The sequence below is a fragment of the Pan paniscus genome, chromosome 4 (assembly GCF_029289425.2).
Source record: "Pan paniscus chromosome 4, NHGRI_mPanPan1-v2.0_pri, whole genome shotgun sequence".
Classification (NCBI taxonomy): domain Eukaryota; kingdom Metazoa; phylum Chordata; class Mammalia; order Primates; family Hominidae; genus Pan; species Pan paniscus.
The window spans coordinates 151,902,252-151,924,798 of NC_073253.2; the positions used below are offsets into that span (position 1 = coordinate 151,902,252).

General features: G+C 40.2%; 1 protein-coding gene and 1 long non-coding RNA gene across 6 annotated transcripts in view; one reads left to right on the plus strand and one right to left on the minus strand.

The window, feature by feature from the left end:
• The window catches only part of SGCD (sarcoglycan delta), a 1,033,257-nt gene that overhangs the window by 977,077 nt on the left and 33,633 nt on the right, over window positions 1–22,547 (plus strand). The window lies entirely within an intron of this gene.
• LOC103783375 (uncharacterized) overlaps window positions 2,957–22,547 on the minus strand; it is a 43,017-nt gene continuing 23,426 nt past the window's right edge. The window contains exon 4 of the long non-coding RNA XR_010112139.1: window positions 2,957–3,435. This is a non-coding gene — a long non-coding RNA (uncharacterized LOC103783375). The remainder of the gene's footprint in view (window positions 3,436–22,547) is intronic.

The following is a 22,547-nucleotide window of genomic DNA, read 5'->3' on the forward strand; positions in this document are numbered from 1 at the left end:
GTAGAGGTGTTATAGGAAAAGGGTCCTGATCCAGACCCCAAGAGAGGGTTCTTGGATCTCATGCAAGAAAGAATTCAGGGCAAGTCCATAGACTAAAGTGAAAGCAAGTTTATTAAGAAAGTAGAGGGATAAAAGAATGGCTACTCCATAGACAGAGCAGCCCTGAGGACTGCTGGTTTTTATGGTTATTTCTTGATCATATGCTTAACAAGGGGTGGATTATTCATGCCTCCCCTTTTTAGACCACATAGGCTAACTTCCTGATGTTGCCATGGCATTTGTAAACTATCATAGTTTGGCAGGAGTGTAGCAGTGATGCCAACCAGAGGTCACTTTCCTTGCCATCTTGGTTTTGGTGGGTTTTGGCTGGCTTCTTTACTGCAACCTGTTTTATTAGCAAGGTCTTTGTGACCTCTATCTTGTGCTGACCTCCCGTCTCATCCTGTGACTTAGAATGCCTTACCCATCTGGGAACAGGTCTCAGCCTTATTTTATCCAGCCCCTATTCAGAATGGCGTTGCTCTGGTTTAAATGCCTCAGACAGAGTCATGACAGCCTTCTGTATTTCTCTGGCCAGTGGTTCCAGGATGGGGTAAGGTATGCTGCAGGCTTGGCAGATCTTTGGAAAACTTGTTCAAATGAGTTGGTATACAGAGTGTTGTGGCAGTCACAGAACGCTGTCTTCATCTTATGAAGTCATATTCAAAAAATTAAAGTTTATTTTCCCAAACAAGGTATTGTTTCCATTTAACTATACCAATCGACTTCTGTATTAGGTAGGAACCGTTGTTTGCAAATATTAGAGACTAGACAGATGTATGTTAAGAAAAAGTAGAGATAAATGTATCATCTTGCCAGGTTTCTCACAGAATCCAAGGACCAACATCCAGTTTCTCAGGAAACACTAGAGGCAAGGTCTGGGCTCGACTCCATCTCCTCTTTTTGCTCCCCAGTTCATGCAGCAGAGCAAACCCAGGTCTTTGTGGTACACACCAAGCCCTTGTGCTCCACCCTTGGACTTCTGTGCCATTCCACAGGCCCCTCTTCCTTCAGAGCAGCATTCCCCAACCCCTTTTCCAGGACAGCCTGGCTTCCCACCCACGGTCTATCAATCACCTCACTTTTCCTTTCATTGCACTTAAACCAGTGGGAAACTGATGAGTTTACTTGCTATCTATCCCCCATACTTGAATGTAAGCTTCATGAGAAGCTTATTCATGTCTCTCTTGCCATCATCTAGAGAGACAAATGCGTCCCACATGGTAGGGTCTGAATAAATATTGACTGAATTAATATATAAATACAGGTTCAGCTGTGAGGGACCCAACAATCAACTTTCCTATAAGGTAGAAATCCCCTATGATTAGGGGTAGCCGGGCAGGTACAGGAGACTATTATGAGTGAGGAGATACTCCCCAAAATGTCCACTACGACTTGGCTAGGTAGGACAGACCAGAATTTCCTTCCCTACCCATCAGTGAATGTTTGATAATTTGAGTTTATAAAATAAACTGGCAATAGACCAGTTAACAGGAAAGAAGGTATACATATTTATTAACACATGTATGGACATGGGAGTTAGTTATACACGAAGAGTGAGACTCAGAAGAGGGGCTTAGATGACTGAAGTTTTTATACTATCCTGGGGGGACAGGAAGAATATGGACTTTGAACATGTCAGGAGGGGGTTATAGGAGGGAGAGAGGAGGAAAGGCCTGGGAGTGAAGGGGTCCTGTTAGGCAGATGAAACCTCTCAGGTAGCAGCTCTCAGAAGGAACAGACAGGAGCTTGTGGTAAATGCTTCTCTGTCAGAACCTTATATTGTCAGACTTCAGCCTCCTTTTCCTGTGAGTTAATCTTTCCTAGATCCAGATAAGAGGTCCTCAGAGAAAGTCTGTTTGCATCTGTTGTTTACTTCATTTTACTAATGTGGATTTCCTCTCCAGATGCAAATCTCCTGAACAAAAGGGCAGCTTTTCAAGGCTATTTTTGTGATCTGCAGTCCCTCAGAACAGGCATCTCAAAATATGCCAAAGGAGTTGAGATATTCTGGTTTCTTTCAGCTAGGTTAGCCAACTTCTAGTATTTTCCCAACTAAACAAGGAGTTACGTATTACACAGTGGCCTTGCCTTTGAGCTGCTTAATCCTAATCCCTTCACCAATCCAGTGATTCCACCAGCTCAAAGAGCTAATTGTGGTATTCACAGAGGATCCTGGTATGAGTCCCAATTGTGTCAACTAAATGCTCTAGTTTCCTATTCACTCCAGCATACGTGAAAGGAATTGCAAATTATAAGCTTGGGATTCATATTTATAGTTGACCCTCATTATTCACAAATTCCATACTTGTGAATTTGCCTGTTTCTAAACTTTATTTGTAACCCAGAATCAACATTCACTGTGTTTACACATTTATTTATGGACATGTGTAGAGCAGTAAGAAATTGGAGTCATCCAACATACACACTCCCAGCTGAGGTGGAACCAGGTGATGTTCTGCCACTTTGTTTCAGCTCTTCTTGTAAACAAGCATCTTTCTTCATGGTCTATTGATTGCCACATTTTTTGCACTTTTGTCCTTTGATTTTGCTGTTGAAAATGGCCCCCAACTATAGTCCTGAAGTGCTGTCTAGTGTTTTTAAGCACAAGAAGGCTGACATGTGCCTTATAGAGAAAATATGTGTTAGATAAGCTTCATCAAACATGAGGTACAGTCCTGTTGGCTATGAGATCAATATTAATGAATCAATACTATTTATTAAATAAGGTATCTTTAAACAGAAACACACATAAAACAAAGTTATGTATTGATCAGTTGACAAAAATGTCATGACCAGAGGCTCACAGAAACCTAAGCCTATGTTTCCCCTAGGAGCAGTGGCTCAAAGGAAAAAGGACTTAGTACCCGTGATTCCAGCATTCGAAGTGCCTTGATAAAACATAACTGTTGTGATTAATGAGAATTGATCGGATGTGTTAATCCAGTGAAATTTAGTTCAAGGGATTTTCATACCTGTTTTTATTTGCTACATCATGTAGATCTCAGTTGAAGCACATCTTTTTCTCAAAACAAGCCACTCAGAACACAAATCTTTTATTTTTTTTAATATGCATCCTTTCAGAGAATCATTCTGTTTTTCTTTACCACTTGTCTACATTGATCCCAGGCCATTGGTGTCAGGTTTGTGAGAATTGTATAAATATATCCATAAATATCGGGAGTGCAAGCACTGTTCTACCGTTGACTGGAGAAACAGAGATTGTATTTCTTTAGTTCACTGTTGACAGGCTCAGGAAAGGGCTCATTGAGCCATAAAAGTTGACATTTGGCACAATTCATTCCACCTCCAGAGTAGCGAAGCTTCAGGAAACCATCTTCCATTCTTTCTAACGTTTCTGGTCAGTCATCATATGGCTTGCCACTTGTCTTGGTCCTGAAATTAATTAAGAAATAATAATGGAAAGGGGAAAGTAGGAAATAGGTAAGATGAATAATGATTAAATTCAATGCAATTATTATGAATTGACTCTAGAGTAAATGGAAAGGACAGGAGATGATAGCCTTTAAGACTGGTGGAAACTCATCAGCAAAGGGTAATTTGGTTGCTGAAGTCAGGCTTCAAACTCAGTGAGGATTATGCAGGGCACAACTGAAAAGAAAGGTGGACTTGTTACACTTGCACAATTAGGGCTTGCAAATGGTCTTTTTCAGTCAGCTTTGGCTTGCTCATTATGTTGGCTTTCCCCCATCCTGAGTGACTAATCCATGCCGCCATTTCATCATCATCAATCTTTCCTTCATTCAATGTGCATTTACTTGGAGCTGCTGTGAGTTTCTAGACAAGATGAGACTGAGACATGCTATATTGTGTAAAGTTTAACTGTTTGGACTGTAATTCAAGAGTGCCTGGATTTGAATTGCAGCTTGCCACTTATTAACTATGTCAGTCATTTCAGTCTGGTTAATTAACCTGCCTGGGCCTCAATTTCCACAACTGTGAAGTACAGATAAACACCAGGCCCCATAAGGCTGTTATGAGGATTAAAAGAGATCATCCTCATATTGATGCTCTGTGCAGTGCCTGGCATAGAGCAAGTACTTTTCTGAGAAACAGAAGAGTGACCACTGTGCCAAGGTGTTCTTAGAAAGAAAGAGTGGTGCAAGACAAGGTAAGCAGGTCAGAATCCTGCGGGGCCTCACAGGGAACCAAGGCAACGATGTTTAAACAAATTCTTAAATGTCTTTGCATGGTTTGAAGCAGGGCACTGACAGCATTGTTTGCAAGAAAAGAACGTGTATTGCAGAAATTATATTTAGTATAAATGATTTTTTTAACTAGAAAAATTTGCAAGACAGCCTTACTACTCCACTTTTGTTCAGCCTGATCAACCTCCGAGCTACCCCACAGTGCTCCTAAATACCCTGACATAAAATCCTGCTAGGATGCACTAACTTTGATGTTGATGATAAAAGCACTGGTGAAAGAAGCATTAAGAACTGATATCCATGATGTGCTTACCCTTGTCAGTTTAACAGGCATTATTTTACTCAAACCTCACCACTTCCTGCCACTGTCTTATTATCCCATTTTATGGATGAGGAACTGAGGCTAGAAATCTCACAGTTAGGAAGCACCTGGATTTCCACTGCACATTTTCTGCTCCAGGGCTCACTGGTTTCTCACTGATTTCCAGAGGGGACTTGAATGTGATGGAGACACAGCCCTGTGGTCAGACAAGCTGTCTTAGCTCTGCCTCTTGCCTCTGTGCCCTCAGTTTTCCTATTTGAAAAATGTGCGTAATACCACCTACTTCAGAGTGGTTGTGAGGAATCACTGTATACAAAGCAGTCAGCATAGTGCTAGGCATATAGTAACCACTCCTTAAATGTTCTACTATGGTCATTATTTTGCTGCATTGCCGGTTCACTATGGTGTTCTCCGGATCAATGCACAGAAGGATTAGAATGCTTTGTTTCTTTAAAAGGCTTCTCCTTCCCGTTAACCAGCTCCCTTGTCTCTGAGACAGCGTGTCATGCATGATAGAAACACAGCCCATCCCCTGTAAAGGACTGCTATGTCACTTACACATCTGTTCCTCCTCCCTCGATAGGGGTGGAACAGAGAAGCTCTCTATGCACACATTCAGGAAGCTAAGCCCCAATTCTTTCTAAACTAGTTTTCTCCATATTATGCTTTTTAATTAAACCTTTCAAGGTTTAATTAGGAAACAACATGAGTCATCTTTGTTTCTGAAAATGTATTTGTGGTTTGGCTAATTATGTAGTGAGATTTAATATGATTTCTCCTCATGTGTGAAATTAATACATTGAATATTTTTAAAAGGAAAACATCTAAAGCATTTACCTGAGCACCAGATGGTGAGCAAATAATCAGTTCAAAGGAATTCCTCTTAAAGTAATGCTAAGAAAAGCTGTGCTGGTTTTAACTGGGTCACTTTACATAGGATGCCTCAAAGAGAGAGAAACACTGTCTCTTAACCAATACATCCATTCCTGCAGCCTTTAGTGTCACTCCATTGCTTGGAGATAAGATCTAGCTTTCTTTACAAGGTGCTTCACTCTAATACTGACTCCCACCCAACTCCTGAATGCTCTTCTCCAACTACATCCTACACTGTCATTCTTCAAAACCATGATGCTCCTTCATGCCTCGGTGATCTTGTACATGGTGTGGTTCTCCCTGCAGTGCCTTGTCTCATTGTTTTTGGATAAACTTACATGCATTTGAGTTAACAATATCTTTATTTTCTGTATTCTGATGCTTTGACATCATGGGGGAATTGCTGACACTGGAGGAACTGCCTCTTGCAGGGTTGGTGAATTCCTAGACACAGCAAACAGCTGCCTACCTGCAAACCTCCTTCTTTCATATGCAAACCATCTAATCTAGGGAACATATCCAACCACCTCCATGATCAGGCTCTCACTTTCTAGACCACTGTCTCCCTCCCCTAATCACTCCAGGGTCAGGTGCCAGACAACTGGGGACAGCCCCTCCACCCAACACCACTGAAAAATCCCTCAAACTAGCCCATCCTAAGCTTGCTATGTCTTTGCTTGGTCTCTCCGTGGAACCCACAATAGAGGCTCCTGCCCACATTTTCCCTTCACTCCCTGTGCCTCCTGACCAACCCCCAAGGCTTTCCCATGTGACCCCTCTTGAGTGGCATGATATGCCTCTGCCTCTAGGGATCTGTAGGTATAAGGTTCTTCCATCCTGACAGTAATTTCTATGTCTGCCTGTTTTAACTGTAACCAAGATTTGTCATAATTGGTTATAGTAAAACATCTTTCCAAGTGCAGCTCAAAAGCTACTTTCTCTGTGTTGGCCTCTCCATTTCTCTTCCAAAGACGCTTACTGTTTACAAGCTGCATTGTAATACAAACATGTCTATCTTCCTCATTAGGCTAAGCTATCCTAATTCCATGCCTTGTTCTTCTCTGAATTCCCAACCTTTAGCATGAGGCCTGACATAAGTACTATGCAGCACACATGAGGAATACGTGAATGAAATGAAAATAATACACCCTTTCAAGCTGAATCCATTAGTAGCAGATGAGTCAGAAAATAGTAGGATATGAATGTTTCCCTAATTCTCCCAATATGAATGGGCACTGTAACTTGTTGGTTCAAAGTACAAGTCCCTCAATTTCAACTATGCCATGTCCCAAGTACGTGGCTTTGGAAAAGGTGTTTCTTCTCAATGTGCTTTGGTTTTTTTATCTTAAATATAGGGATAATAGGCCAGGCTCAGTGGCTCACACCTGTAATCCCAGTACTTTGGGAGGCCGAGGTGGGTGGATCACTGGAGCCCAGGAGTTTGAGACCAGCCTGGGCAACATAGCAAGACCCAGTCTCATAAAAAGAAAAAATATAAATTATTTTAAATAGGGATAATAATAGTATCTATCTCCAAGTGCTTTAAAGATGAAACGGGCATGGTGGCTCACATCTATAATACCAGCACTTTGGGAGGTTGAGGCAGGAGGATCGCTTGAAGCCATGAGTTCAAGACCAGCCTAGCAACAAAGTGAGACCCTATTTCTACCAAAAAAAAAAAAAATGAAAGAAAAAAATTAGCCAGGTGTGTTGGTACATGCCTGTAGTCCCAGCTACATATTATATTATATATATATAAAGATGAAAAGAAATAAGGCCACAGGTCTTTTGACAAAGTCTTTGCTCTACCTGTAATATTCTTTTCTTCTCCTCCTCTACTGCCTAACCCCTCCTTACCCTTGATGTCACAGCCCCAGGCCCACTTTATTAGAGAAACCTTCTCTTATGTTTATGTATGCAAATATGCACACACACATACAGAGAGAGAGAAGTGGAAGGTGGGGAAAATAGAAAAAGATTTATTTTAAGGAACTGGGTCACACACTTGTAGAGGCTTGGCACACAAAATTTTCAGGGTAGGCCAGCAGGTGGAGACCCAAGAAAAGGTTGCAGTTTTTTGCCAAAAGACTGCCTTTTGATACAACTGTTGTTCTTCCAGGGAAGTCAGTCTTGTTCTATTGAGACTTTCAACTGATTGGATGAGGCCCACCCACATTCTGGAGCCTAATCTGCTTTACTCGAAGTCCACTGATATAAATGTTAATCTCATCATATATTATATATATATATATGATGTATATATATATATACACACACACACACAGAAACATCTAGAATAATGTTTGACCAATTATCTGGACACCGTGTCCTAGCCAAGTTTATACATATAATTAACCATTAGAGATTGTAACCTGAATGAGGGCAAGATTCAGTTTAATATGCCTAACTGCTGTATCTAGCACATTAATAATTATTTTTCGAGTGGACATACAGTACTGCAGAGTACATACCTAAATGCATAGTCTGTGGTGGATGGTGTTGCACTATACAATAGAAACTTAGGAAACAGCCAGGACCCAGCAATTTAAACGGCTGTCATATGATGAAAGGAAAGTTCCCAGAACATCCACTAGTGAAGGTCTGTAAGAGGGGTGATAGGTAGAAGGAACCAACAAGACGACCCTTTAGCCTAGGCCCTAAGCACAGAGGGTGACGGCAGTCAAAGGAACTTTTTTTTTTTTTTTTTTGGCTATCTGTCAGTTTTTGTTTCCAAACCCCAATGTAGACTTTAATAAGCAGAGCTGGATCACACTTGGGTCACAAGGATTACACAGTTCTCCTTAATCTCCTTTTACCAAAGACTGACCCAGAGAGAAACACTCTCTAACAGAGGCCCACCTCAAATGCCTTACTGCTCCTTCCAGGTAATTAGCTCCTACCCTGGTAGTCCCAGAAGCTCTACCCCTGCCTTCTCTGCAGGAGGGAATGAGGACTGGCAGAACTTTCAGATGCCACAAGGAGCCAAAAGAGACCACGTTTGTGTCCATCACTTTTTATCTAAGTGTTTCAATGAACAGTCACTGAGCATCAATTCAACAAATGGATATTGAGCACCAATTATGGGGAAAGGAGATGCAACAGGCCATATAACTAATAAGCAAAGGTCAGGCAGGAATAAATATTAGGGAGAAAAAAGAAAGTAGGACCAGTAGGAAGGTGAGCATCTGGGGAGGATTCTGTTATAAATGGGTGGTCAGGAACGACCTTTCTAATCAGCTGACATTTAAGCATACACCTGAAGGGACTGAGCCAAGTATATATTTGGGGAAATGTGTTTGTGCAAAGGTCCTGAGGATGTATCGTGCTTTGTGTGTTCGGGGAAGAGCACAGTAACTGATGTATCTAGAACAGTGTGAACAAGGGGAAGAATATTCAGACAGGAGGATGGAGAAGCAGCACGGAGCCAGATGCAATGAAGCATTCTGGATGATGTAAAGACTGGACCTCTCTCCCTGTCTGAGGTGGCTACCACCTGTGGGTTTTGAGCAAAGGCCTGAAATCAGGGTCATGAAGAATCAATGGGTGCCCAGCCTGTATTCTGAAACAAAAGGCAATCTCCCAAAGAAAGCTTTATTTTCTAATTCACTCAAAGTTACCTTTTGCTCATAAAGTTTGCTTTCTAAGGATTACTACTTTGGTCCAGATGTGCCACCTTTATTACATTCTGGCTTCTGTGAGGAGAAATGACTGTGGGGGCAGGGAGGAAAGCCAGGAGATCAGTTAAAGAGGCTTTTGCAAAACCCAGGGAAGATAGGATGGTGCCTTGGACTAGGATGGCAGCAGTAGACATTTCAAAAAGTGCTTAGATTTTGAATATATATTGAATGCAGAGATAATGGGATTTCCTGGCATGTTAGTGTGTGGATGTGAGAGAAAAGGATCAGTTATAGCCTCAATGATTGTAGCCTGAGCAACTGGAAAATGAGGCTGCACACAGCAGAAACGGGGAAGGCTCTGGTGGGGCCTAGGCCTGGAGAGTTGGGGAGGGGCAGAAATCAGAAGTTTAGTGTACATGTGTTAAGTTTGAGATGTTTTAAGTTGGATATACAAGTATGGAGTTCAAGGCAGAAGATGTCAGTATAGGAGTAATCTGTGTAGAGATGGTAACCAGGCCAGGATACTGGTTAAGATCACCTAGGAGGTAAGTATTGATTAAGGTCAGGAAGATGAGGAGGAACCAGTATGTAAGTCTAATAAAGAACTGCCAGTGAGATAAGAGGATAATTGAAAGAGATGTTCCAGAAGCTCAGTGTTGATAGTTTCAAGAAGGAAGGAACAATGAATGGTGTCACATGCTGCTGGGAGATTGACTAATGAAACTGGCACTGGACCATTCAGTTTTTTTGCATCATGGAAATGGAGAGAGCTAAAATCACCAAATATTTAAAGGAGTTTTGATATCAAAGGGAGAGAAATTAGGCAGTAGTTGAAGGGGAATTTGGGATCAATGGATCTAATGGAGCACATCTGTATGCAGATTAGAGTGAAGCAAGAGAGAAAGGAAAATTGATGATACAGAAGAGAGGCTAGCAAGATGGTACGCTCAAGTGGGGAAGAGAAGACCCAGAGTGTGAGCAAGGGCTGAACCCTAGCAGCATGGAGAGTCCATGTAGACCAACAGGGTGGGAGACAAGGTGAGGACTGATGCAGAGTGAGTGGGTGTTGGGAATATATGGAAGTCCTCTTCTGATGGTTGTCTTTTTCTTAGTGAAATAGGAAGCAAGGTCATTAGAAAAGAAAAGGAAGACTGTCACATCTATATCACCTTCTCTTTTGATTCCAGTGTCTCCCAATTGGAATCCCAAAGAACCAGAGCAATTGATTACAAAAGTACTTGGCAACTGAAAAGCATGATCAGTCGCAGAAATAATGATTATTTCTTGAATGACTGATCTCTATAAGGCTTGAGTGCCCTATAGTTTATTCCTAGAGTGAAATCATATTTCACTGGCGAAGTAATTTAGGAAGGAATGCCATTCTGCTAACTAACTCAGAAGCCCACAGTGTAGTCGATTCTCCTTTTGCCTCCCCCTTGTCTCTTTTTTATTAAGTAGATCAAATTAGCCTCTCCTCTCAAATTGCATCTCCCAATACTGAAAGCTCTAAAGAAAAACAACACACAAACAGAGTAGCAAAGACAAATTCTGCAAATGAAGGGAACAGAACAGAGAAGATAATCTGAGCAGGCAAGACCAAGTTTGTTTTTTGGCAGACATAGGAGGAAAGAAAGCTGTGAATACTCACACATTAATGATTTTTATATTGTCACAACTATAATCAAAGCCCTGATGACAGTGTTGTCATAAAGTCTATACAGCCACTACTCTTGGCTTGGGTTTACTGTGTATCCTGGGCTACAGGTTCAGAATTCACCATGATAAATTATTCCAAGACTGTTCAAGCTCCCCTTATCACACTGTGTTTTAGTATCTCTTCCCAAGCCTAAAATACAATGTGTACTTTTACACCAAATATAGAATCTCAGAGAAAGAAGCTTGGAGTTTATCTTATCCAATGCTTCTTCCAGTTCCAGAATTATTCTTATACATTCCCTGGCAGCCAGCCATTTGTACTTTATAAACAGCCTCAGTTATAGGTCGACCATTCCACTTATGGGATGTTTTGCATTTTAACAAGCTGAAATCTCTCCCTTCTACTTCTAACTTTTGAATCTTTGACTACTCTCTGGGGCCACACAAGACAACACACATCCTATCACCTTTTTGTGGGGACCCAGCCACCATCTTTCCTCCATCTTGCCCAATAAAGGTGCAATCACTTTCTGAATCACAAATATATCCTCATTTAGGGTAAAAGCTTTTTGTATAATCTTTGCTTGCTAGTAAATTAGACATTTAAAAAACAAATATGCCTACTGGAAGTGAAGTTCTGAGTAGTCCTTTGCCTAGAGAGGGTTAAAAGCTCCTGTAATGCCAGCACTACCAAATTTAATGGAAAGGACAGAACTGGATGAAATTATATTTTAAATGATATATCTGCCAGGAATACTACAAGGAATGAAAGGGAAGGAGCACCAGGTTATCTGAGATTGAAAGGTAAAATGAGGGAGAGTTGCTCACCCTGCATCCTACTGAACTGTCACCTCCATCCTGCTCCTGAACAGCTTTCCTCTATCACATATTCATTCAGTGGCTGCAGGCTCCAATCTTTGAGCTAGGTGCCAGAGTTTCAACAGTGAGCATTCTTTCACTTACTCATTCAACACCTATTTATTATAGACTTAAACGTTGCCAGCATCATCCTACCAATGGGATTAGCAGTGAACAAAACAATAGGAAAAAACATTCCTCTCTTTGTGCAGTTAATATTCTAGTGAGGGGAATAAATGAATCAAGCAATACCGTAAATATATGCAAAATTGCAGCAGTTAACCATGCTATGAAGGGAAGATTCAGGATGCTACAAAAGCATGTAATAGAAGGAAACTGAGCTAATTCAAATGAGGAGGAAAGCCTCCCCTGAGGGGGTGATGCTTGACTTGGGCTCTTGAGGATGAGCAGGAGAAGGGCTGGCACGGGAGTGGCATGTATGAGAGGTGAGAGGAAGGCATGATCAAGGTTAGAGATCAGAGGTAAGGAAAATCCAGACAACGCAGGGCTTGTGGGCCATGTTAAGTTTTTTCACTTGTTAGCTGATGAGCAGTGAGAGTCCACCGAAGTGTTTTAAGCCAAGTGTGTGTGTGTGTGTGTATGCATGCATGCATAATATGAGCAAATTTGTATTTATAAGAGATCACTCTTTCTGCAATGTACAGAATGGATGGGAAGGGAGCACGGTGAAAATAGAGTTAGGAAATTATTCTCATGTTCCAGAGGAGAGATGGCAGTGACTTGGATCAAGGTGATAACAGTGGGTGTAAAAACACAGAGACAGATTAACAAGAGTTTGAGGAGGTAAACCCAAATTGTGGTGATTTGAATCTGGGAGGCAAGGGAGAGCACGAAGACTGTAGAAATCTCTGGCCAGGCCTGTCACGTGCACAGTTCAGTTATCTGGCATGGAAGATAATGCACTGCACCAGGATAGGCACTGGGCATTGTTGGTTTAATATGATGTTCACATAGGACACCTAGTTACTGTTATGTAACCAATGGAGCAAGATGTAACTGTGGCATAAGAAAATATAACTAGATACCCGGGCGCGGTGGCTCACGCCTGTAATCCCAGCACTTTGGGAGGCCGAGGCAGGCAGATCACGAGGTCCGGAGATAGAGACCATCCTGGCTAACACGGTGAAACTCCGCCTCTATTAAAAATACAGGCTAGGCATGGTGGCGGGCACCTGTAGTCCCAGCTACTCAGGAAGCTGAAGCAGGAGAATGGGGTGAACCCAGGAGGTGGAGCTTGCAGTGAGCCGAGATCACACCTCTGCACTCCAGCCTGGGTGACAGAGCGAGACTCCATCTCCGAAAGAAAATATAACTAGATATTATTCTAGTGGTTCAGGTTTCTAAAGACTTATTATGGTGGTTGTTTACAAGTGTGTAAGTTAATTGTGCTAGAGTTTCAGAATGATATGTTTAAGGGGTATAAATATCTATAAGCCCCCAGTTAGGTCTTCCTGCAAACTGGCAAGACTACACACTGAAGAGACAGAATCCCATAGCCATCAATCCATGCCAATCTGGAGAGACTTGAGAAATTTCTCCTCTTATATATCCTCCAGCTTGAGATCTCTTACTTTGCTAAGAATGTGTTTGTTTGTTTTTTTGTACTTATGGCAGTAAAATATAATGTAAGATGATTGAAATTCCAGCATGCTCATTTTTCTGAGGTTTCACATAGTGCTCTGTTGGACTTCCACAGCATCAGAAATGGAATCCTAAGTAGTGACTAAGGGTGGCGATGCCACTCACTGGGAAAGGAAGTTCTGTAAGAGGGTCAGACTTGGGGAGGAAATGCCCCAGTTAATTTAGGGCATATTGAGTTTGGATGTCTGTCTAAGATGAAACACAGTCATGGAGACGTTGATCAACAATATGAGTCTGGAGTTCCAAGGAGTTGTCTAGAATGATGGCTCTAAGAATGACTTACACTGTCTCAGGGGAGAACCATGCTTGATCAAGAAGCGTTGCATATCAGAAATGCTGTAGAGAGCCATTTCTGCAAGGAAGGTTGGGCCAGGGCCTCCCTACTCTGAGGTTCCATGATTTATTAGTAGATATTCTTAAAACCACTTGAGCATCTGAGTAAAGCTGTGTTAGCCCTGGATGAACTGGTTAGAAAGAAACAAGACTACTTCAGCCAGCTTATGGAAATGTATGAGGAGGAAACAGGAGTGTGAGATAGAGTCCAGAGCCAGCTGGGCCTGATGGGTTCCATAAATAAGAACTGGACTCCATCTGTAAGACAGATGATCCCTTTCTCTGGAGGGAAAGGTCCCTGCTTTTGCTGGTGATAAAACAAAATAGCCACCCCAACCCTAGCCAGAGTGGCCAACAGAGATTGGCCAATTCCACACTCTTGCCCCAGGTAAAATATCCTGCCAGCCCATTTCCAAGTATCTCAGTCCAGGGAGTCTGCCCACTGCCTGCTCAGCAGAGGTTATGGGAACAGAGTTTCTCAGAAAGGGCATTGGCAGGCTTGATAAATTGACTAACGTGTCTGCACACAATATAATGAATGATCTTCCCATCTTTGAAGAAAAAAACAAACTTTCTGCTTTCCAATCAACAACTCTTAATTATCTTTATGGTTATTAATTCGTACATCCATATTTCTCCTTGATAGTTTATTACTCTTATGCTTTCTGTCAACTATTTTCTATCTGTCACTTTCCAGTACTGGATATTAACATTTCCTTTCTCAAATTCTAGTCATCTCCAAAGCATTTTGCACTTCTCAATTGTATTTATGTCACTGTTTGATCTTGTTTTGTGTCTAAGTGGTTATCTATCTTCTTGTAATCCATCTTGAAGATGGCCATACTGAAACATTGTGAAATTCCTGAAATATTTTAGAAGTATTTGCATCTTGTTTTCTTTTCGGAGACCTTGCCTATTACAATAATTATGAGGAGGTTCAGCCTCAGACCCTAAATAAAACTGCCCCCTAAGAATGTTCGTCTCTCCTGAAAATAGCACGGGCATCTGGACATGTCCAAAACCTAACCCCTTAGTTTCTTCCCTGTTCCTTGTGCTGTGTTGTCAGACTTAAGATATAAATCTGGTTGTCATCCCTCTGTGCATTAACCTCTATCCTACATAATTACTTTCTAACTTGTGTACCACACTCTGCAATCTTCTCTGTCCTGAAGCCAGATGGTCTCTCTAAACACAGTCTTACCATGCCTACCATGTAATTCACTGTTTAACTGCCTTTAAAGGAAAGACCCCATACTCCTTTCTTCAGCCAACAAGGTTCTAATGGCCTATTCACCCCTCTCCAACTCCCTGGGCTTTAACAAACTCTTTATGCTCCTTCAGCCTGAAGAAGTCTTTTTTCCATCTCCTGTTTCTTTCTCCTTAAGGTCCCCTCCTCAAGCATGGGTTAGCCGCGCCAGGCCCAGCTCAGATTCTCCATCTCATTCTAATTCTCTTACAATAACTGCTTTTTGTTATATTTCAATGGTCAGGTTTACAGGTTTGTCTTCTACAGGAGAGGAAGTGTAATCAGTGCTGATGTTAGGGCCAGAATGGTTGGGTTCAAAACCAAGTTTTGCTGCTACATATCTGTATGATTGTGGTCAAGTTACTTAACCTCTCTGTGCCTCAGTTTTCTGGATGCAAAACAGGGATAGTAATAGAATCTGTTAAACAGTACATTGTCATATTCTCTACATTTAGTACTATGGTAAAACACATAACCAAGCCTCAAATATCTATAGGATAGTGTTCAAAATGAAGGTAATGTTTATTCAGGACCATTGCAATAGGTTCAGGGACCACTGCACCTGCGGTTTTGCAGCCAGGGAGAGAAATTGGGCTCAACTCTAAACACAGCAAGTTGGGAATGTAGCAGGGTGAGGGTCAATGGATGGAAAATAACTAAGAGGAAGCATCAGGGGTGAGGGAGATCCTGACTCAACTCACCCAACAGGATACTTGCAGAGAAAGACCAGGTGATCAGACCCAGGGGGATGGTGGAGGATGAGGAACTCAAACTGATAACAAGGGTAGCAGGGGGAGTTATTGCTAAAGCTGGATTTTACAAGGAGTGGGGAAAAGAGGCATAAGGAGAAAGTTCAGAAGCCCAACTAAAATTTGGTCAAGCAAAGAATCTTTGTCAATGGACAGCCAGTGTTCAATATTTGATTGGAGATAGATAGACCAGTACTATCTTCTGGTCAATTGTTAAAAACATATAGAACTGAAGAATACCTAGGTTCTTAAAATGATTCAAAATATTACCAAAGACTCAGCAGAAGTTGGCAAAAATAACGTTAGAATAGCAGTGTTTCCCAGTATATGCTAGAAACTAAATTCTTAAGCACTCTGGAAATAATACAAAACTGTGAAGTTAGATCTGGATTTTTTTCTGTCTATCATCTTGGTTTCTTCATAAATGAGAATAATAATGCCAATATTATATAAGTCATGAACTAAATAAGATTATATGCATAAATTACCTATCATAGGACTTAATAGAGAAGGTAATTAATACACTGGGTTTCCCTTGATAAATCACTTCCGTCTTTCATACAAATTTATTTTCAATGTAAAGTACAAAAGGCAGTTGGAAGAGATAAGAACATGTAAAACTTTCCTGTTTACCCTGTGAATGTTAAATAGTTCAATCCATAAACAATACGACAGCTAACATTTTGAAATAGCAAAGTGTGCTGGACACTGTTCTAAGTATCTTACATTAAATACCTCAATTATCCTCCCCACAATCCTGTGAGGTCACTACTAGTGTTATCCTCTTGTAACAGTTGGGTAAACTGAAGCTTGGAGAAGTTTTCAAAGAAGACCAAAAGATAATCAGAAACAGAGAAGAATAACTTCGTGACAAATCTCAGAGTCCATTCTGAAACCCATGGTAGCATTGAACAGGGAAGGAAGCAATCTCAAAATGATAGATTTTCCTTTGCTCAGAAACTGGAATTCTCATAGTAATGGTACCTTCTTCCTCTCTCTCCTCCCATGTTCAGAAAAAAGTTACTGCATGAGGTAGAGCAACCTGGCCAACATGGCAAAATCCCGTCTCTACCAAATTTCCAAAAGTAGCCGAGTGTGGTAGCAATGCCTGTAATCCCAGCTACCTGAGAGGCTGAGGCAGGAGAATCACTTGAACCCAGGAGGTGGAGGTTGCAGTGAGCCGAGTCTGCGCCACTGCACTCCAGCCTGGGTGACAGAGCGAGACTCTGTCAAAAAAAAAAAAGGTAGAGTCACTGCACATGCTTAGAACTGATAGAAGCTTGATTCTTTTTTATCAGCAGTGGCCCCCCACCACCACCCCAAGATAAGACTTTTTAAAATAGTGGCTAACATTTTTCTGTCATAGTTATTTATTTCTTAGCCAAAAGATAAGCCAACAGTTGCTTAGAGTAGCATTTTTTTCAACTTCACCGTGCACAATGGTCTGTGTGACTTCTTCCCTCACTACCCCAGGATTCAAACACATTCATAAACGTGCTCCAAAATCACCTGAGTTGCAAAAACATCACTTGTGTAAAAGAGTTGCACCATAACTGATGATTGATGTTGTCTAACCCAGAGAACTATATTGCAATGAAGTTGAGGATTTATCGATAAATGTGATAATAATCCTCTATCTTTGTTTACATCTGTAATTAATGCAGTTCAGGAAGAAGCCCTTGAAACCTTATATAAACAACATCTATCCTTACTGGAATAGATTACAGCCATATGTCACCGTTCAAAAGGTAATTGGTACATTTCATTAGAAAGTAATTGAAAAAAAATTATTTTAATGCCTCATAATAAATAATCCTGATAAACATTATTAGCAGAGATATCTGTACCATGTAGAGAATTTTCTTTGCATCAAAAGATGGCATATGCTATATATCATTCTTGGATTTTTCTGAGGAGCTTTTACTTGCCTTGTGATTGAATAAAGACTAGTACACAATTACATGCGGAGCTTTCCTTTGAGAACAAGTCCTTCTTATAGCCACATGCCTTTACCATCCCCCTGACTGGCATTGACAGTAAGGCCTTAGTTTACTCTCTATCTCTCCAGTGAAAATCTCCCACGTGTATTAACAGAAATATTTCTAACAGTGGCTTAACGCAAAGGCCTCAGAGGCAGTGAGACTAGGCTATGAGCTCTCATGCTTTAGTTACATGGAATTGATGATGGGATCTATCTATCTCTCAGGGTTGTAGCAAGCATGAAATGGGATGATACATATAAAGGATTTAAGTAATTCTTGGAATACAAGAAGCACTCAATGAATATTAATAAATGATATCATCATTATCTTTTCTATCAGTGTCTTACTGCCTGATCTTTTAAGATTAGCCATCCCAGGCTGACCTTTTATTTAAATTACATTATAAAATCAAGGTTAGTATATATAAGTAATTTTTCTCCATTCAGTAAAATGTGCAATATTCTCGTTACCAGCCATAGGCAGAACTAAAAATAACTTCTAACATCCCATGTCCCCCTCTCCTCAGCAAGGCCCTGAAGTGAAAACAGAACAATTCTTTTTAGAGTTTCATAACTTCGTGAGCTACTATGTAGATTAAAGCCATTCCATTTAGTTCTTCAACAAAGGAAGTGCAAAAATCCCAAGAGGCCAAGTAAAATGAAATTATACTTCTGACAGGGAACCACCTGAAATATCAAAACAATGGCCAAAAAGAGGCAAGTTAAAAATTTTTCATTGTGCATCTCCAATACTTCAGCGGCATTTGAGAGGTTTTCTCCACCTCCTTTCGCAATTGTACCACAATATAGTCCAGACCTATACTAAAGACAATATACACATTTATTACAAGTATATAATTAGAATTTTTATTACCTTTAAGATTCAGATAAGTGAACACTTATCCAAAATCACAGGTCTACTAAGTAAAATGTCAGACCCTAGATTCTGTGCAGTTTTTTTTTAGCTTTTATGTGAAGTTCAGGAGTACAAGTACAGGTTTGTTACATAGGTAAACTTGTGACATGGGTGTTTGTTATACAGATTATTTCATCACCCAGGTATTAAGCTTAGTAACCATTCGTTATTTTTCCTGATCCTCTCTATCCTCTCACCCTGCCAAAATGCCCCAGTGCATGTTGTTCCCCTGTATGTATCCATGTGTTCTCATAATTTAGCTCCCATTTATAAGTGAGAACATGCAATATTTGGTTTTCTGTTTTGTGTTTGTTAGTTTGTTAAGGATAATGACCTCCAGCTCCATCCATATTCCTGCAAAGGATATGATTTCATTTTTTTATGGCTGCATAGTATTCCATGGTGTATATGTTCCACATTTTCTTTATCCATGCTATCATTAATGGGCATTTAGGTTGATTCCATGTCTTTGTTATGGTGAATAATGCTGTAATGAACATATGCATCCATGTGTCTTTATAATAGAATAATTTATATTCCTGTGGGTATATACCCTGTAATGGGATTCCTGGGTCAAATGGTAGTTCTGTCTTTAGGTCTTTAAGTTCTGTCTTTAGGTCTTTAAGGAATTGCCGCACTGTCTTCCACAGTGACTAAACTTATTTACACTCCCACCAACAGTGTATAAGCATTCCTTTTTCTCCACAACCTCACCAGTATCTATTATTTTTTGACTTTTTAGTAATAGCCATTCCAACTGGTGTGAGGTATCTCATTGTGGTTTGGATTTGCATTTCTCTGATGATTACTGATTTTGAGCTTTTTTTCATGTGTTTCTTGGCCACGTGTATGTCTTCTTTTTGAAAAGTATCTGTTCATGTCCTTTGCCTACTTTTAACGAGGTTTTTTTGCATCTGACAAAGGTCTATAATATCTAGCTTCTAGAAGGAACTTAAACAAATTTACAAGAAAAAAACAAGCAAATTTTGCAAAAATGTTCTCCCATTCTGTAGGTTGTCTATTTACTCTGTTGATAGTTTGTTTCTTTGGCTGTGCAGAAGCTCTTTAATTAGATCTCATTTGTCAATTTTTGCTTTTGGTGTTTCATCATTAAATCTTTGCCCATGCCTATGTCCTGAATAGCATTCCCTAGGTTGTTTTCCAGGGTTTTCAGAGTTTTGGGTTTCACATTTAAGTCTTTAATCCGTCTTGAGTGAATTTTTGTGTATGATGTAAGGAACAGGTTCAGTGTCAGTCTTCTGCATATGGCTAGCCAGTTATCTGAGCACCATTTATTGAATAGGGAGTCCTTTTTCCATTGCTTGTTTTTGTCAGGTTTGTCAAAGATCAGATAGTTGTAGGTGTGTGGTCTTATTTCTGGGTTTTCTATTTTGTTCCATTGGTCTGTGTCTGCTCTTCTACCAGTAGCATGCTGTTTTGGTCACTGTAGGCTTGTAGTATAGTTTGAAGTTAGGTAGCATGCTGCCTCCAGCTTTGTTCTTTTTGTTTAGGCTATTCGGGCTCTTTTTTGGTTCCATATGATTTTTAAAATAGTTCTCTAGGTCTGTGAAGAATGTCAATGGTAGTTTAATAGGCATAGCATTGAATCTATAAATTGCTTTGGGCAGTATGGCTATTTTCACAATATTGATTCTTCCATGAGCATGGAATGTTTTTCCATTTGTGCCATCTCATTGAGCAGTGGTCTGTAGTTCTTTAGAGACATTTCACTTCCCTGGTTAGCTGTATTCCTGGGTATTTTATTATTTTTGTGGCAGTTGTGTATGGGAGTTCACTCTTGATTTGGCTCTGGGCTTGACTGTTGTTGGTACATAGGAATCCTAGTGATTTTTGCACACTGATTTTGTATTCTGAGACGTTGCTGAAGTTGCTTCTCAGCTTAAGAAGCTTTTGGGCTAAGACCATGGGGTTTTCTAGATATACAGTCATGTCATTTGTAAACAGGGATAGTTTGACTTCCTGTCTTCCTATTTGAATGCCCTTTATTTCTTTCTCACCTGAATACCCAGATGAGAACTTCCAATACTGTGTTGAATAGGAGTGGTGAGAGAAGGCATCCTTGTCTTGTACTGGTTTTCAAGGGGAAATACTTCCAGCTTTTGCCCATTCAGTATGATACTGGCTATGGGTCTAATACTTAGTTTATCGTGTTTTTAACATGAATGGATGTTGAATTTTATCAAAAGCCTTTTCTGCATCTATTGAGATAATCATGTTGTTTTTGTCTTTAGTTCTGTTTATGTGATGAATCACATTTGATTTGTATATGTTGAACCAGCCTTGCATCCTGGGATTAAGCCTACTTATTTGTGGTGGATAAGCTTTTGATGTGCTGCTGGATTCAGTTTGCCAGTATTTTATTGAGGATTTTTGCATCACTGTTCATCAAAGATATTGGCCTGAAGGTTTCTGGTTTTTTCTATCTTTGCCAGGTTTTGGTATCAGGATGATGCCTCATAGAATGAGTTAGGGCAGAGTCCCTCCCTTCTCAATTTTTTGTCATAGTTTCAGTAGGAATGGTAGCTCTTCTTCATACATTTGGTAGAATTCAGCTGTGAATCTGTCTGGTCCTGGGCTCTTTTCGGTTGGTAGGCTATTTATTACTGCCTCAATTTCAGAACTCATTATTGGTCTATTCAGGGATTCAGTGTCTTCCTGGTTCTGTCTAGGGAAGGTGTATGTGTCTACAAATCTAGATTTTCTAGTTCATGAGCACAGAGGTGTTCATAATATTCTGTGATGGTTGTATTTCGTTGGGGTCAGTGGTAACATCTCCCTTGTCGTTTCTGATTGTGTTTATTTGAATCTTCTCTTTTCTTTGTCTGCCTAGCAGTCTATCTATGTTATTAATTTTTTCAAAAAACCAGCTCCTGGATTCATTTATTTTTTTGAAGGGTTTTTCATGTCTCTCTTTCAGTTCAGCTCTGATCTTGCTTTGAGATCTGCTAGCTTTGAGGTTTGTTTGCTCTTGGTTCTCTACTTCTTTTTGATGTTGGATTGTTAACTAGAGAGCTTTCTAACTTGTCCATGTGAGCATTTAGTGCTATCAATTTCCCTCTTAACACTTCCTTAGCTGTGTCCCCGAGATTCTGATACATTGTTCTTAATAATTTCAAAGAACTTATTGATTTTTGCCTTAATTTCATTATTTACCCAAGAGTCATTCAGGAGTATGTTGTTCGATTTCCATGTAGTTGTGTGGTTTTGAGTGATTGTGCTTTGGTTTGAGAGACTGTTATGATTTCAGTCATTTTGCGTCTGCTGAGGAGTGTTTTACTTCTGCTTGTGTGATCAATTTTAGAGTAACTGCCATGTGGCAATGAGAAGAATGTATATTCTGTTGTTTTGGGGTGGAGAGATCTATAGATAACTATCAGGTCCGTGTAATTTAGAGTTGAGTTCATGTCTTGAATATCTGTCTCAATGATCTAATATTGTCAGTGGGGTGTTAAAGTCTCCCACTAATATAGTATAGGAGTCTGAGTCTCTTTGAAGGTCTCTAAGAACTTGCTTTATGAATCCGGGTGCATATTTATTTAGGAGAGTTAGCTCTTCTTGTTAAGTTGAACCTTTTACCATTATGTAATGCCCTTCTTTGTATTTTTTCATCTTTATTGGCTTAAAATCTGTTTTGGCAGAAACTAAGATTACAACCCCTGCTTTTTAATGTTTTCCATTTCCTTAGTAGAATTTCCTCCATCCCTTTATTTTGAGCCTATGTGTGTCACTACATGTGAGATGGGTCTCTTGAAGACAGCATACAAATGGATCTTGGTTCTGTATTCATACATGTGTATTTGATCCTCTCATCATTATCTTAGCAGGTTATTTTGGAGACTTGTTTATGTGGTTGCTTTATATTGTCATCAGTGTGTTTTTGTAGTGGCTGGTAATGATCTTTCTTTTCCATATTTCGTGCTTCTTTCAGAGCTCTTGTAAGGCAGATTGATGGTAACAAATTCTCTCAGCATTTGTTTGTCTGAAAATGATCTTATTTCTCCTTCTCTTATGAAGAATTCTAGGTTGGAATTTATTTTAAAGAATGTTGAATACTGTCCCCCATCTCTTCTGGCTCACAGGGTTTCTGCTGAAAGGTCTTCTGTTA